Source organism: Perissodus microlepis, chromosome 2, assembly GCF_051167445.1.
Source record: "Perissodus microlepis isolate ML-2025 ecotype Zambia chromosome 2, ASM5116744v1, whole genome shotgun sequence".
In the NCBI taxonomy this organism is placed as follows: domain Eukaryota; kingdom Metazoa; phylum Chordata; class Actinopteri; order Cichliformes; family Cichlidae; genus Perissodus; species Perissodus microlepis.
In genome coordinates this window covers 30,617,664-30,633,944 of record NC_140462.1, presented here as the reverse complement: position 1 = coordinate 30,633,944, position 16,281 = coordinate 30,617,664, and the positions used below count along the sequence as shown (strand labels likewise).

Below are 16,281 nucleotides of genomic sequence, written 5' to 3'. Positions count from 1 at the left end.
CCTAGAATCCCTTCATGCTGCATATGAGTTTACACTTATGGAGGCTGAACAGATGCACTACAAATTGGCTGGTTACCATAGTTAGTGGCGACATGGTGGACCACTGGAGAATTACTTCAATGCCTGAATACATAAATTACTGATGATAAAAAGGCACCCATGAAAATGGCACCTGCATTATGGGTGTACGTGTGATATAACATGGTCTACAATTAATAACTATGCTCAGAGGTGCCATTACTATCATGAAATATTGGGAGCATCTGAGAATCTTTATGTTGTCAAACAACTGCATCAACCAAGTTATTTTAGAATAAATTATTATAAGATATGAAAAAAGGTCCAACAAAAGTGTTACAGTCCAGTTAATGGGCTGCCTTTTAATCATAAAAACAAAAAGATGAGTGCAAATTTTAATAGTTGACAAAGATACACCGAGTACACACAAAATGCAGTTTTCAAATCATTTATTAAAGCAAAAAAAGGTATTCAAACCTACATAGCCCTGTTTGAAATAATAACCCTCTTAAATCAAAATTTAATTGTGATTAACATTATTTAGAAAACTGAGTTCAATTAACTAGCCACACCAAGGCCTGGTTAACAGTCAATGCATTACATGCCGACCCCAAAATATCTGTTAAATAGAACCTATCTGACAAAGTGAAGTACAGAGCTAAAAAAACAACCATTATTCCATAATCTACAGAAACAGAAGAGAAATAAAATCAATGACATCAGTCATCGGTGTCATAATTGATTGAACCATGAATTGTGCACTCTACCAAAAAATCCTGAAAGATAATGTCTGACCATCAGTTTTGCACCCTAAAGCTCAAGGACATTCGCGTTACGCTGCAAAACACACCAGTAAGTCCACCTCTGAATGGCTCAAAAAAACCAAAATGATGGTTTTGGGATGGCTACTTAAAGTCTGGACTTAAATCAGATTAAGATGTTTTTATGTTGTTGTGCTCATCCTCTTTTGTTGGCATTATTAATTCAATTCAATTTCAAATCAATTTTATTTATTTAGTGCCAAATCACAACAGTAGTCACCTCAAGGCACTTCATATTGTAAGTAATAACCCTACAATAATAGAGGGGGAAAACTCAAAACATTAAATGACCCCCTTTGAGAAAGCAGTTGGCAACAATGGGAAGGAAAAACTCCTTTTTAACAAAAAGAAACCCCCAGCAGAACCAGGCTCAGGGAGGGACGGCCATCTGCTGTAACCAGTCGGGGATGAGGGGAGGAAGACAGGATAAAAGACACACTGTGGAAGAGAGCCAGAGATTCATAATAATGAATGATTAAATACAGAGTGGTGTATAAACATATAGTGAGTGAAAAAGGTAAGTGAAGAAGAAACACTCAGTGTATAATGGGAAGTCCCCAGAAGCCTAAGCCTACTGCAGCATTACCAAGGGAGGATTCAGGGTCACCTGATCTAACCTCAACCATGTTTTAGCAAAAAGGAAAGTTTTAAGCCAAATCTTAAAGGCAGAAAACTGGGAGCTGGTTCCACAGAAGAGGGGGCTGAAAGCCTACTTTTAAGTATACGAGGCACCACAAGTAAGCAGGCAGTCTAAGTGCTAGCGGTCTATTAATGTGATTGATACTATATATCTTTAAGATAATATGGGGCTTGATTACTCATAACCCTGTGACACAATACATACATTTATGCGAATAATAATAATAGTAGAAAGGAAAACAATAACATGAACAAAAACAACACATAAAAAGAAGTTGACAAACCGAAGGAGCCTATAGAGAGTTTGTAGAGCGTTTTTTTGGCAAAGCAAATGTGTTTGGCACAACAGGGCATTGAAAAAAAGAAGATTCATCTCAATCTCAGAAACACAGAGGCTGGCATTATGTTAAAGAGGCAGTTCATTCTCAAATACTCTCCAGTGTGGCTGAATTAAAACAACTCTGCAAAGAAGAGTGGGCCAAAATTCCTCCACAGCGATGTGAAAGAGCCATTGCGAGTTATCTCAAATGCTTGATTGCAGTTTTTGCTGTTGGCATATCCAGTTATTAGGCTTAGGGGGCAATTACTTTTTCAAATAGGGCCAGGTAGGTTTGGATTTTTTTTTTTTTACCTTACACATTGTTTTTAATGAGGTCATCTCTGCTTAATATTAAAATAATTTTGATAATTATATAAAAGATTTATGCGTGATAAATATGTTAGAGGTAAGAAATCAAGAAGGGGGAAAATACATTTTCATGGGACTGATTTTTGACCCTCTGATTTCTGTTAGAATGGTGACACTGATAGTCTACATACAGATATGACTTTTTGCATAGTCCTTTGATGCTAAACTGTTTGGAATTTTTGACAGTTCACCCCGTAATTATTTCTTTTAATTAATTAATTAGATTTTTGATATGGCACAGTCTGTCTGTCTAGTTAGGCCACAGAAGTGCATGTCCTTCTGCTGGTGCATTCTTAATTATGGCTTTGGTGATATTGAGGCTGACATTTAAGATCCCTTCATGCCTGTGTTTTTTGAAAGACCTGAATAAGGCCCATCTGGTCTAAGTAGGACACTGGGGATGACAGTGTGCCAGCATGTTAATATGTTCTCACACAGATGCGGGGGCTGCTGTGTTAAAGAGATGATGATGACACTCCCAGTCACGTTCACTCACTTAGCAAAAGTTGTCTCCTCTTGATCATTCTTGACAGTAACAAAAAGGGTGAATATTCTCTAATCAAGGCCAAAAATTCTGATCACTGCTGGCATTTCCCTAATCACCCCCATAATAGCATTTGGAGGACAGTGTCAGAGGATAATGGAAGGTTAGCCATACTAAACAATAAGAAATAACAGATGTATTTAAAAAATGGCAAATCCATTAACACAAAGATGTCATGTAGGCTCCAGAAGTACTGGTGGCACAAAATTTATTTTTTGACATAAAGGTTTTCATAGCTTACATTAATTATCTTTAATAAATTTAATTAACAATCCAGTTACTCATTTTTCCTTTATACAAGGTTAAGAAAAAATGTGCTATCCTACCGTACCATCTTAATATTTAATGGCAACAGGCTATCTAAACAATTCAAGGTTAGTACGAGCTAGTAGGTTCTTGGCTATGTCTGTTATGTATAGACACAACACTGGCTCATTTCTTGAGTTAGGTGTCATCTTTAGGCTTTAAGAGGCTATCTATTTACAATAGAAATTCTAAAAGTCTGAAGTCATCACTGATGTTTCAAGGCAGCTCATGTGTTTTCTTGTTTCCGATATACTGTCTCACACACATAATTCAATAAATTACATTGTCCACAAATGAAAAGAAGATGAAACTATGCGAGAAAGAAAAAGGGAAACATTATCCAGAATAAATCAGAAGTTGGTGTAGTAAAAGGAATTGAGCATGCTTGCTGGTTTATCCCTGTCTGCAGTAAACAGTTTTAGCTCTCCAAACCAGTCTCCTTGCTGTGTTCTCCCTGTGTCAATGTGCTATTGAAGCCTTCCTCTTTCACAAAGATTATTTTTCACTTTCATATCTGAAAGTGTGCAGCCAGATCTAATAATACCATATCGAAATTGATGTTGGGGAAAATTTACTACTTCGTTGGAGAAAGAAAACAATGAGAACACAAAAAAAGAACACAGATTCTTTAATACCAATGAATAAACACTCATTTTTTGTGTCAGTTGAATATAAAAGCTCCACCAGAGTTCTCCTGTCACCTGGAAATGTGGCAGGTAAGTATGTTTAAGAGTAACACTGAAGACATCCTGAAATGCATGTCCCAACTAAGGCTAACTTCTTATCCTAAATGAGAAGATGGTCCTAAAGGGAGGTAATAAAGACCTATAAGCCACTTCCTGCTGAGATGTGTGGAAACAGTACCCTTTATAATAAAGGCTAGTTGCTGCATTTAAAATCTCCTTTTTATGATAGAAAGGAATTAGTCACAATCACCCACCTTGGGAATGTTCATGGGCTTATGCAAAGGTTATATGCAGTACAAACACTTCAAATCCACAGCCATAGGTACTATTTCAAGGACAAAAAGGACAGATACATAAAAATGAAATAACTGTAATTCTCAAAGTATTGCTAATAATTTGCTTTTCTTAAAGTGAATGCCTAATAAATCTCATGATTTCTAAGTTGAAACAGCCACTTAATTATTAGCACAAAGCATTTACCTCAATCCAATATTACAATGTATTGATGATATGAACTATATCTGATGTTAATGATATAAAAACAACATACATTGGTATCTTCAGGGTGATTTACAGGCAATACCCTTTCCTATTAAAAGTTCTGATATCTGCCGGAGAGGACGCGGAGGCAACGGTGAAAAGCTTCATTAAAATCCACCTGAAGCTGCCGGAGGACACCGTAAAGAACATCGACTTCGATAGAGTGCATCGCTTGGGGGGCGTGAGGTCGCGGACCGGGAGACCACGTCCTATTGTGGCCAAATTCGGTCAATTCAAACAGAAGGAACAGGTGAAGAGTCGCGGCAGAGAGCTGAAAGGAACGGACTTCAGCGTGAACGACCAGTTCCCCAAAGAGATCCTAGAACGACGCAAGGTCCTGTTCCCAGTTCGACGTAGCTTCATCCAGAAAGGCTCCCGTGCTGTCATCGCCTCTACGTGGACGGACAGCTCTACCGCGACCCCGGCACCACACCGTGGTTATATTGACTGCACTCCAGATAAGAACCCGCTACACTCTTTTCTTATTCATTCACACTTTCTCCTTTAACATGGGTTTAACCTAGTAATATCAGTATGATGTCATAGCAGATATAACACCGTCACCCTCCGTCATTACTTTAATTGGAATGTTTCTGTTTCTTTTCTTTTTTTTTGTTGTCGCTCACAGTTCATGTGGTTTCTTTCTTTCTCTTGTCTTTCACTGCTGTGATCACCTACTTCCCCACTCACCTACAAACAACACCCTCTATTTCTCCATATTTTCACACCACGATCACGCAAACACATGCGCTCAACGGCAGCACATTTACAACAGCCTCACAGCACGCACAGACTTGCAGGACACATACGCAAGCCACGCTTGTTCATATTAGTGAATATTCACACACATAGTCAGACTTATGGAGCCTCTCACCACACTTTTTTTTCTCTTTCTATCTACAAACAAGTGATGTTTCCACATTCTCTCCACCCGCCTAAACGAAACACCCAGCATACATCTTTAGACATACACACACAATTATGGGCACGCTGAGGTTTGTCACATGGAATGTAAATGGAGCTGGCACCAGAGGAAAGAGGTTAAAGATATTTAACCAGCTTAAAAAACTACAGGCAGATGTTGTTTTATTACAAGAAACTCACAGACCTGTCACAGGTTTAAACGAACTTAAAACACCTGAGTTTCCTAATGTGTTTGCAGCCTGTTATAATTCTAGACAAAGGGGAGTAGCAATTTTAATACATAAAAATGTTAATTTTACAGTACTCGATACAGTTATAGATCCAGAGGGTAGATTTCTAATTATTAAACTATCAATATTGAACAAAAAACTATGTATTGTAAGTATATATGGTCCAAATGTTGATGAACCCTCATTCTTCCACGGATTTTTTAGTGCACTCTCTGAACACCTTGATTGCACACTCATTCTTGGAGGCGACCTCAACCTTTAGACTAAATGAAGAAATGGATAGGCTCAACACAACAGGAACTCAGCGCAATTGGCAGTCCACAAATATAATCAAACAGTATATGAGCGACTATGGCCTTTGCGATGCATGGCGCTCCCTTCACCCCAACAGTAAGGAATATTCTTTCTTCTCACATGTTCATCACTCCTACTCTCGTCTGGATTATTTTTTGGTCAGCAGCTCACTGCTGAGTGACATTTCAGACACTGAGATTCACCCTATAGCTGTCAGCGATCATGCTCCTGTATCTTTAACACGAATGCACAAGAATAATACTACGCCAAGTAAAAACTGGAGATTTAACACATCACTACTTAAAGATGAAGACTTTATTAAATATTTTAAAAAGGAATGGATTTCATATTTAGACTTTAATGACACTCCCGGAACATCTGCTTCTGTTCTATGGGAAGCAGGGAAAGCTGTGATGAGAGGTAAAATAATTTCTTTCCCATCACACAAAAAGAAAGAAGAAAACAAAAATATTCAGGAATTAGAAAAAACCATCAAATCCTTAGAAGAAGCCTACGCATTCCACCAAGATCAAGAAATAATGAACAAAATATGCAAAACAAAACTAGAATTAAATGAAATTATTAATAAAAAAACACAATTCCTTGTACGAAGACTTCGCTTGCAGAATTTTGAACACAGTAACAAATCAGGTCGATTTCTAGCAAACCAGTTAAAAATAAATAAAGAAAAAACAACTATATGTGCTGCTAAAGATTTATCGGGGAACACAATATATGACCCTGGAAGAATAAACAACATTTTTAGGGATTTCTATGAAACTTTATATTCACCACAAATAAACCCATCTAAAAATTAAATTGATTTGTTTCTTGACAACGTAACTCTTCCAAAATTACTAGACAGTCAAGCAATGGCACTGGATTCGCCACTGACGCCACGTGAACTCCAGGAAGCCCTGATAAGTCTGCCCAATAATAAGGCTCCAGGTCCAGACGGCTTTCCTGCAGAATTCTACAAAGAATTCTGGACAATTTTGGCAGCAGTATTCCACGGAATGTTGCAGGAAATCGAGGAAAATGGCAGACTACCACCAAATATGAATTCTGCCAACATTAGTCTCCTGCTAAAACCAGGCAAAGACCCTTTATTTCCCTCAAGCTATCGTCCAATTTCTCTTTTAAATGTAGACCTTAAAATAATCTGCAAAGCTCTCTCAAAAAGATTAGAGAAAATAACCCCCCTTTTAATTCATCCTGACCAAACTGGTTTCATAAAAGGTCGGCACTCCTCAACAAACACTCGTAGATTACTTAATTTAATAGACTACTCATACAATAAAAACATTGAAACCATAATATTATCTCTAGATGCAGAAAAAGCATTTGACAGAGTTAACTGGAAATTTTTATTTGCAACTTTACACAAATTTGGTTTTGGATCCTCTTTCATAAACTGGATAAGAATATTATACAATTCCCCAACAGCTCGTATCAGAACAAATGACCAGACATCCTCCAGCTTCTGTCTCCTGAGGGGCACCAGACAGGGATGCCCACTCTCCCCTTCACTTTTTGCAATTTTTATCGAACCTCTAGCAGCAGCATTTAGACAGGCTACAACAATTAAGGGCATAAAATGTAAGAACGTAGAACATAAAATCAGTCTCTAAGCGGATGATGTGTTGCTTTTTCTGCAAAACTCACAAACCAACCTCTCTGAGGTAATTACTCTAATAAACTGGTTTTCAAGAGTTTCAGATTATTCAATTAACTGGCCAAAATCTACAGTTCTTCCAATTAACTGCTCCTTCCATAATTCTTCTTCTGCCCCACTACAATCTGGAAATATTAAATATTTAGGTATTAATGTTTCTCCTAAGCTTTCAGACTTAACTAAATTAAACCACATCCCACTTCTAAAGAAAGTAGAAGGCGATCTGACTAGATGGAAATCTCTACCCGTATCACTCATGGGAAGGGTCGCCACTATAAAAATGATGATCTTGCCAAAAATAAATTACTTATTTTTAATGATCCCTAACAAACCATCACAAGATTGGTTCAGATCTCTGGATTCATATATTTCTAAATTCCTTTGGAAAGATAAACCCCCGCGTATCAGCTTAAAAACGCTACAAAGAACCAAGGATAGAGGAGGATTAGATCTGCCTAATTTTCACCAATACTTCTTAGCAAACAGGCTTCAGTTCATCTCAGAATGGTTAAAATGTACCTTCTTAGATGAGCCCTGGCTAGATGTTGAACAGGCACTATGCAATGGTCTAGAGATTTCAGACCTACCATTTATTAGCTCAAACATCAAAAGACATGAATGCTTTAAAAGCATCAAAATCAGCTTTTCTCTGACAGCATGGTGGGAGTTTCTAAAAATAACGGAGTCTTCATTAATCCCATGCAAATGTACACCTATCTGGAACAACCCTGACATATTACAAAACAATAATATGATTAATTTCCCAGAATGGAGTTGTAAAGGAATTAAATACTTAGAACATATATTAGAGGGAACAGAATTTATTCAATTTGATAGACTAGTTACACAATATGGGATCAACAAGAAAAGATTTTTAGAATATCAACAAATTAAATCCATAGTAAAAAAGAAATTTAACCTCAGTCAAGTTGAATTACAAACACCACCAAGTGCGGTACATTTTCTTACTCTTAAATCCCCCAAATTATTATCTAAAATATACAGAACACTTTCTAAAATAGATGAATCAATATCCCTTCCTATTGCAAAGTGGGAAGCAGATTTATCAGTCAGCTTAGACCAAAACTTCTGGTCTCAGATTTGCTTAAAAACCTTTAAATTGATTAAAAATCCCAGTCTGCAATTAATACAATACAAAATACTACATAGAGTGCACTATACAGGTCATCGGATGTTCAAGATGGGCTTTACATCCTCCAACAACTGCTCACACTGTCAAGGCAATACACCAGACAATTACATCCACGCTCTTTGGCTCTGTCCACCAGTGCAGAAGTTTTGGCATGAGATATGTGAAGACTTATCAAAGTGTCTGAAATGTAAAATTCCAACCTCCCCTTTAGTATGCTTGTTGGGAAAATTGGATGATGTCACTACAGAAACTAATACAGTCCACATGGTTTTTACTGCCCTATGCATCGCCAAGAAAATGGTCCTCATGAACTGGAAAAATAAAAATAATCTTAATTTTAGCCAATATAGAAACCATCTAATAGATCACATTAGTCTCGATATAGCCTCTGCCACCACATTAGATCAATCCCTCTGGGCTCCTTTGATCGGCTCCATCACCTAGCGGGGGTAGGGGGTCGTGGTTTGGTCCCGCCTTAGCTATTGTGGTTGATGTGGAGGTTGGGACGGGCTTAGGGCGCCTGGAGGACCCCTAGAGACGTTATCCCTGGAGGGCTTAACCCGGGGGTTGTGTTCATAACCTGGTTAGTGGCTCTGGTCGCTCTTAGAGGTTGTTCTCCTCGTGGCTGCGTGCAGCGGGGCTGGAGGATGGTCTGTGCTGGTGGACGTAGGTTACTGGCCTGGTGGCCTGGCTGCCCCTGAGTGGATCCGGGGCTGGCGTGGGGGTTTGGGGTTCGGGGGTGCTTCGCCTCCGTGCTGGGGCTCTGGCTGGGCCTTGGGGGCTTTGGTCCTCGTCGATGTGTCGCCGAGGTTGTGGGCGGGTGGGTGCATGGGGGCTCAGCCCTGGCGCAGGGGGCCTCTTGTGCATCGGCCTAACTGGGGGGCTCTTCAACTGGCAGGGAGGTTGTTCCATCCTTGCAGGAGTCCACTCTGCAGGTGGGGGAGAGACATAGGAGAGGTGGAGAATAAACTTAACCTGGGTGTCTATTGTCTTGTGTAGTCTGGGAGATGACTGAATGTTGAGGTGGGTACAGTTTCCTCTGCGGTGGGGTCGGGTGGGCTGCCCCGGGTCCTGTGGGGCTTGGCGGTGCTGCTGCTGTAGGCCCCGGTCTGGATGGGCCTGGGCTCCCTTGCCTTGGTGGGTACCAGAGGACGGGGGTGCCTACTGGGGTCAGCGGGGGAGCTGGCCCTAGGGAGGGGCATCCTCCCCTCCCTTCTTTTCCTCCCCATCCCCGGCTACCTCCCTCTTTCCGCTCCACCACACCCACCCACACAAGTAGGGCCTTGGGGTGCGGGTGTGTCACCAGGGTGCAGGGGAGACATGCTTGCCTCCACCCCGGGGTGAAGGGTAACATCTCTTGGGTCTTGGTGCCGTTTCCCCCTCTGGGGGCGAGGGTACCTGGACCTGGGGTATAGAGTATGTTTGGGGAGTGTGATTGTGTGTACATGTCCATTTATGTCAATCCTTACGTTGGGTGAGTGCTGAGTTTTTGTATATGTGTGCATGAGGGTGGGAATGCATGTTTGTGTCTGTGTGTGCCTGTTTGTCTGTGTCTATATGTCAGGTCGGGTTTTAGACTCCACCTCTCTGGGAACTCCCAGGCCCTCCAAAGTGTGGAGGCCTATCTCCCCTCACCACACTCCCTGCCGGTGACTGATGCCCTCAGGGGTCGGTGCATTGGTGGTTCTTGGTGTCCGGGGCTGGGCGCTCAGGTATGTACCAGCTCACTCCCGGTGGCTACCTGGTGGGGCCTGGCGCCTGTTGCTCGGTCAGGCCTCTTCCGGGGCGCGGGGGGCCCTCGGGCCTCCGGCCTCTGGGCCTGCGGCTCGGTCCACTCTGGCACAGCTGGCTGCCGGCAGAGCCCGCGGGCGCGCCGGTGCTGGCCCCTCTAGCTTCTGCTCGGTGGCTACTGGGTGACCCCTCGTCTGGGGATCCTCAGCCCTTCCCATGAGGGTGGCACGGATGCCCCTCCAGTGGTCCTCCTTGGGCTCTCGCACTCTGGGGCCTCTGGATGTCTGGGGCCTGGATCTCCTCCATGCCTGCTTCATGCCCTGGGGGACGGGGCTATGGCTCTCTACATCCTCTTGCGGACCATTACATGGGGAAACCATTTGAATACAAGCGCGCTGATCCACACAGTTGTGCACATGGATGTTCACTGTTCGTAGACTTAAATTACACCTTTCTTGGCTGCTACTTCAAAGCACATTGTGCGCTGTCTGTCCTGCGTGCTGCACAACAATATTCAATATTTAGTATTTACTGCTGTTTACACTTAGCTAGATTAATGCGATGGTGTTGTGTTTAGTATGTTGCTTTGGTTTTTTTTGCTTGTTTTCTCTTCTTTTTCTCTCAACAGGTGATCCAGGAGATTTTTTATTTTTTTTTCCCTTTCTCACTGTCCCTCTCCCCTTCTGTTTTTCTTTTCCTTCCTCTTTCTTTCTCCCTTTCCTATCCCTCACTCATGTCTGTCCCGTCTGTAACAATTGAAAATAAAATAAAATAAATAATAAAAACAAAGGTCGATCAAATGGACCAATACGGCAATGCCATGATGATCCATTTGGCAAAATAAATCCATTGGGTATCCTTGTTGGTCTTCAGACAACAATTCTGACGGCTAAAGAACCAAATGGGACAGGCAAAAAAAAAAAAAAAGTTCTGATATCAAGACTGTGTTTTCCTGTCTCTTCTGTGATTTCCACACAGATTTTCTATGTAATAATCTTGTAGCTTTTTAAAGGAGCAGAAATTTGAAAGTGTGAAGTTAGTTCATCCAAAGTTTAGAATAAGCAGAAAGAATATTACTACAAAAGCTGGAATGATTAATAGTCGAGACAATACTAGTCTAATGAGCAACGTTTGTTCCGGTACACCACCGAAACTGATCAACGTGGAAATATGATGAAGGTGGCATTAAGCCACTATTAGAAAGAAAGGATGTTCTGAATCTAATATATAATTGTCTACTTTTAGCTTGTGGAATCAAGTGCCACAAGTACTGAGCCCACATGATGCAACATGCTGAAACCAATCAGGAATAAAAACTTTAGTGCTCTGCTCTGGAGTTTTAGTTTCCCTCTTTCTTTATAATTGATTACAGATGTTACAGTTTATGAGGCAATTGCATTTAACAAGACTTTAGCATAAACAACAACAGCTGGATGATCAGCTACTGAATCCAGATGTATGGGAAGTTGAAAACAGACACATCAAACTTTGTCTCAATGAAGTATTCTGAAAGAACAAGACATCTTGATTTAGATGCAAAACACAGTCCCATGCATGGCTGGCTCCTCCCATGAGGGGCCAGAAGATTAAGATTTAATGGTGATACTGAGGGAATGACACTATCTGTCTGCATACTCCCATCCCGTCACACAACATCACGTCTTCTGCCTTTCTACCTCATTCTCTCATCAAACAAAATTGCAGATGCATTTTCCTACAAAGCCATGCCTACATTCAAATTTGGGCACGCAAACATATTCACACACACACACAAGTATGTGTGCATGCCATAAATGACTGTATGCACATGCACATGCAAATTTACATACTCTTATAAAAACTCTGACAAAAGCTCTGCTACAGGCAGGGGGAGTCAGCTGTAAATTAAAACTCTTGTCAAGATTATCTTTTTGTAGCATGAAAAATGGAATTGGCTTAAAAAGTGTTGGATCGGCACGCAACATGTTTGGCAAAGCAAACGTGACTGAAGGGAATGCACTGATTTAAACATACATAAAAAATAGCCTTTATTGCCCCTTTTGCATTGATATTATCAGTATAGACTATCAAACTCAACTAATGCATTACACACAAGGACTATTGCTGTCTGGATCATCTTTATTGTCTGGTGACTTAAAAGAGTGCAACATTGTTCTCTAGGTCTACAAGAGAAAGAAAAAGAGAAATCAATAATGTTTCAGTTTACAGCTAATAAAAGTCAATATTGCATCCACACAAAAGAACTGCATGCCTCAATTGCAAGGGCCACATTTGAGAAATTCAGATGCAACCAACTAGTTAATAATAGAAGGGTGAAAATCTAAGTGTAATGACTTGCTTTCTTAAACCAATATTCTTTATAATATATGAAGTAGTGAGAAGTAAAACTGACAGATCAGTTTTCAGTTGAATTTAAGGGGTCAAGCCTAATGACAATGGATCTCATGTTTTGCACATCTGTAACAACCTTATAAACTAAATTGGATCGACACAAAGAACATTTGCCTATATAGCCATATTTCTCATATGTCTAACTGCAGCATGTTATCTTACAATGATTCAGCATAGTAAATATAGTCTATAGTAATAGCTATCGTGCACGCATGACTAAACAACTGCTTAACTTACAGACCATTTAGCATTCTAGTGACACATGGAAATAAGAACACAAGCCAAGGGATAACCTTTGAATGACTTTTCCTACACTACCCGCAAAAAAAAAAAAACACACAGTACCAGAAATCCATGACTGTAAATTATTTATGATTCATAGGTGCTGTCTCAGAAGCTGTGAAGAATTCACAGACTCATTGTAAATTTAAAGGATGCTCTCAGCGTGAGCAAAAACCCAGATTGACAGTGAAAAACCTTTTTCTCAGATGGGACATATCCTGCTGCGTTGACCTGTTTGTCCTGGCAGCATTGATGGGGAATTGAGCCATTATTCACCATTAATTTGTGGTTCAATGGTCAGAGAGGCTGTAGCAGGGGACACTGACTGAACATTGCCATGGTGACATGGAGTACAGAATGGAAATTAAACTGTAGGACACAAACAAGTCTAGTGTCACAAAGCTAAAAGTGCCTATATAGATAAAGCTCTTTAGGGTAAATACCATTAAATAGGACAATGGCATACTTTTTTAGTCAAAGCACAAGCATATTGATTTGAAGACTCAGTAGAGTCGCATTTAAAATTGGGCTCTATGCAGTGATGACTAATGAACAACAAGAGGTTTGTGGGAATGACAAAGAGCTGAAAGGACTGGGTGAAAATCATCTGCGGAGGTTCAAAATGTTAGCAGGTAGACAGTAACACCTCATGTCACCCCGACCTTGCAAAGACCACTTACAAGTTTTTTTTTCATGGTTGGCCAATTCTCCTTCAAAATGAAATAAAATAATCTAAAACTAAAATTTCATTTCCTGAAGTAAAGCTCCTGTTGACACAAGCTGTTATGGCCAGAAATCAAATTGGACAGAGCACATAGAAGCCAGGTCAGTTAAAGGCTGAGCTAGACCTTGATGCAAACAATACTGTGCAGTGTCACTGAGACAAATGACAGAAACATGGGCAAATACAACTGAATAAACTGTTTTATTCAGTTATTGATCTTACCAAAACTATAATGTCACTACTATAATACATTGCTTATGTGAATTTAACCCTTTAAGACCTACCATAGAACCAAGTCCGCCAGAGCTTATATTATATTTTTACATGCTGTAGTGCCATTTTTGGGAGCAGTTCAAGTTGATATACATCAATACAACCATTATAGCCCAAATTTTAATAATATGTATGCATTAAGTGCATAGTAATTACATAAATTGCAAAAAAGTGCAATAAACTACAAAAAATTTGAAAATCGTTTTTTGTTTTTTTAACATATATTTTTAATTAGAGAAATTTAAGAGGCTTATCCCTCAAAACTGTAAATACAAAAAAGTTGCACAAAATAGTTTCCCACCACAGGAAATTTATTTTAAGTGTCTTCATAGTTTTATTTTTGAAATACACCAATTTTTATATACTGCAGGAAAAACGAAAATAAATATTATAATGCAAATTTGCAAAACAAAACAGCATATGCATCAAAATAAACTATTTCCAGCAGTGCAATATGAGTCCTAAGCATCCCAGAAATGACACAGAAAGTCATAAAGTCAAACACAAGTATAGGCTCATAAGGCCCTAATGGTAAAAAACTAGATTTCTGCAAAATGACGTCACTTCCGGTTTCGGGCAGGTCATGGCGGACATGCGATAGTTCGCGCTGATGGACGTAGGAAGTGTTACAAACAGCTGATCGGATCGGCAAAGCGTGTTTCTGGAATATTATGTTTTTGTTGCTGCAAGTGCTTTTATGCAGTTTTTGCAAAGCTATCTGTGGAAGGAAACTGTGACTTAGGACAAGCTGATGGCATAAGATACAACAGCTCTGGTTTCATATGCAAAAAAAATTATTGCGCTAGCTTACGTGGTTGCAGTGCTACCGGGATTTTAAAAAGGTTATGCAAAACCGGCTTTAAAGGGTTAACTTAAACTAAATATGATATGGAAAGTATGGCAAAACCGTATATGATATGAACAGTGTGCATAAAATTACTAATTAATAATAACTTGATATGGTACAACTTGTAAACAAAGCATATTAGTAAAATGTGCTGACAAATGCAATTAATTAGCTTAACAACATGCTGGCTATCAAATAACAATGAAACCATCACACTTATGTAAGGCAGATAATCTTGTAGAACCTGGAAACTGAAACTGTTGTTATTGTTGTTGTTGTTGTTGTTGTTTTTTTTAACCAGTCGAACAACTTTAATTCACAGACCGCACCACCAAATTCTTCAAATATCCCACTCAAAAGATGCACAAGTTCACATTTTTAGTGAAGAAATTAATCAAAAATGAGTTCTGAGATGAAGATTTTACACCAAAAATTGTTGGCTGTAGCCAGAAAACTTGAACATACTCTTGCATATTTACATATTTTATTAACTGTGGAAAAATCAAGATAGAATCGCTATGAAAGAGAAAGGTATGTTGCAGTGAAAAGTATGCAGAGCCTATTTGAGGCTAGCTGCTTACCACTTTGAGAAGCAATCATCCCCGCAGCCATGGCCTGTTCTTTTCTCTCTTCTTTTGGTGTGGTCGTCCCTGTTTTTCTTGTTTTATCTAGAAAAAAGGACAAAATATAACCATGAATCATGGCTAAGTTTATGACCACAGTGACAATCAGTAACTAGAATGTCACCATTTCCAAAGTAAAATCCCTAAACAAACCAACAAACATCAAATTAGATGGTGGATACATCATGCCTTGGACTTTGTTATTAAACTGTCACATAATGCAGCATGTTTCAATGAGTGGTGAAAAAAATAAAGCACAAAGTAGGGGTTAAAAACAACAACAATCATTTAACCAGTAGTGAGAAAATTAAATATAACAACATATAAAGAACTGAATCTACATTCATTTTCAGTTTCAAGCTTTGTATCTCCTAGGAACAGCAATGCTTTCACAGTTTTTCCTAAAATTGTCTTTGCCTGTCTGTGGCATATTTATGTGTTCAGTACTTCATGTACTTGGAGAGAACAGGTTGGAGATTCATCCAAATGAGGTTGTGCACATACAATTCTTGGATTTGTGACAAAAAATGTTAAAGATTTAATACTTTTGAGCCAAGACAAGGTATTTTTAAACTGACATTTAAAAAAAAATTTTTATGTTGTTTTAACATGTTGAAAAATGTGAAGCCTCGGTTTACTGAGTCAGACCCTGAGTCATTTCACACACACACACACACACACACACACACACACACACACACACACACACACACACATACATATATATATATATATATATAGTTCTTAAAATGCATTTGGTTATGATGTTCAGTTTGATATGGAGTACATAAGTTGGAAGTTGGGATTTGTGTCGTGCACGTGGGTACATGGATTGCTGTTCAAGTATCTGTTTCAGAATGTTTCGAATTTCTAAGTTCCTAATAAACGGCAT

General features: G+C 39.4%; 1 protein-coding gene across 2 annotated transcripts in view; it reads right to left on the bottom strand.

Moving 5' to 3' along the window:
- The window catches only part of lingo2 (leucine rich repeat and Ig domain containing 2), a 202,242-nt gene that overhangs the window by 72,766 nt on the left and 113,195 nt on the right, over window positions 1-16,281 (bottom strand). For both annotated transcript variants that reach the window (XM_084907545.1, XM_084907554.1), the window contains exon 4: window positions 15,348-15,434. The gene's annotated coding sequence lies outside the window, so the exon portion shown is untranslated. The remainder of the gene's footprint in view (window positions 1-15,347; window positions 15,435-16,281) is intronic.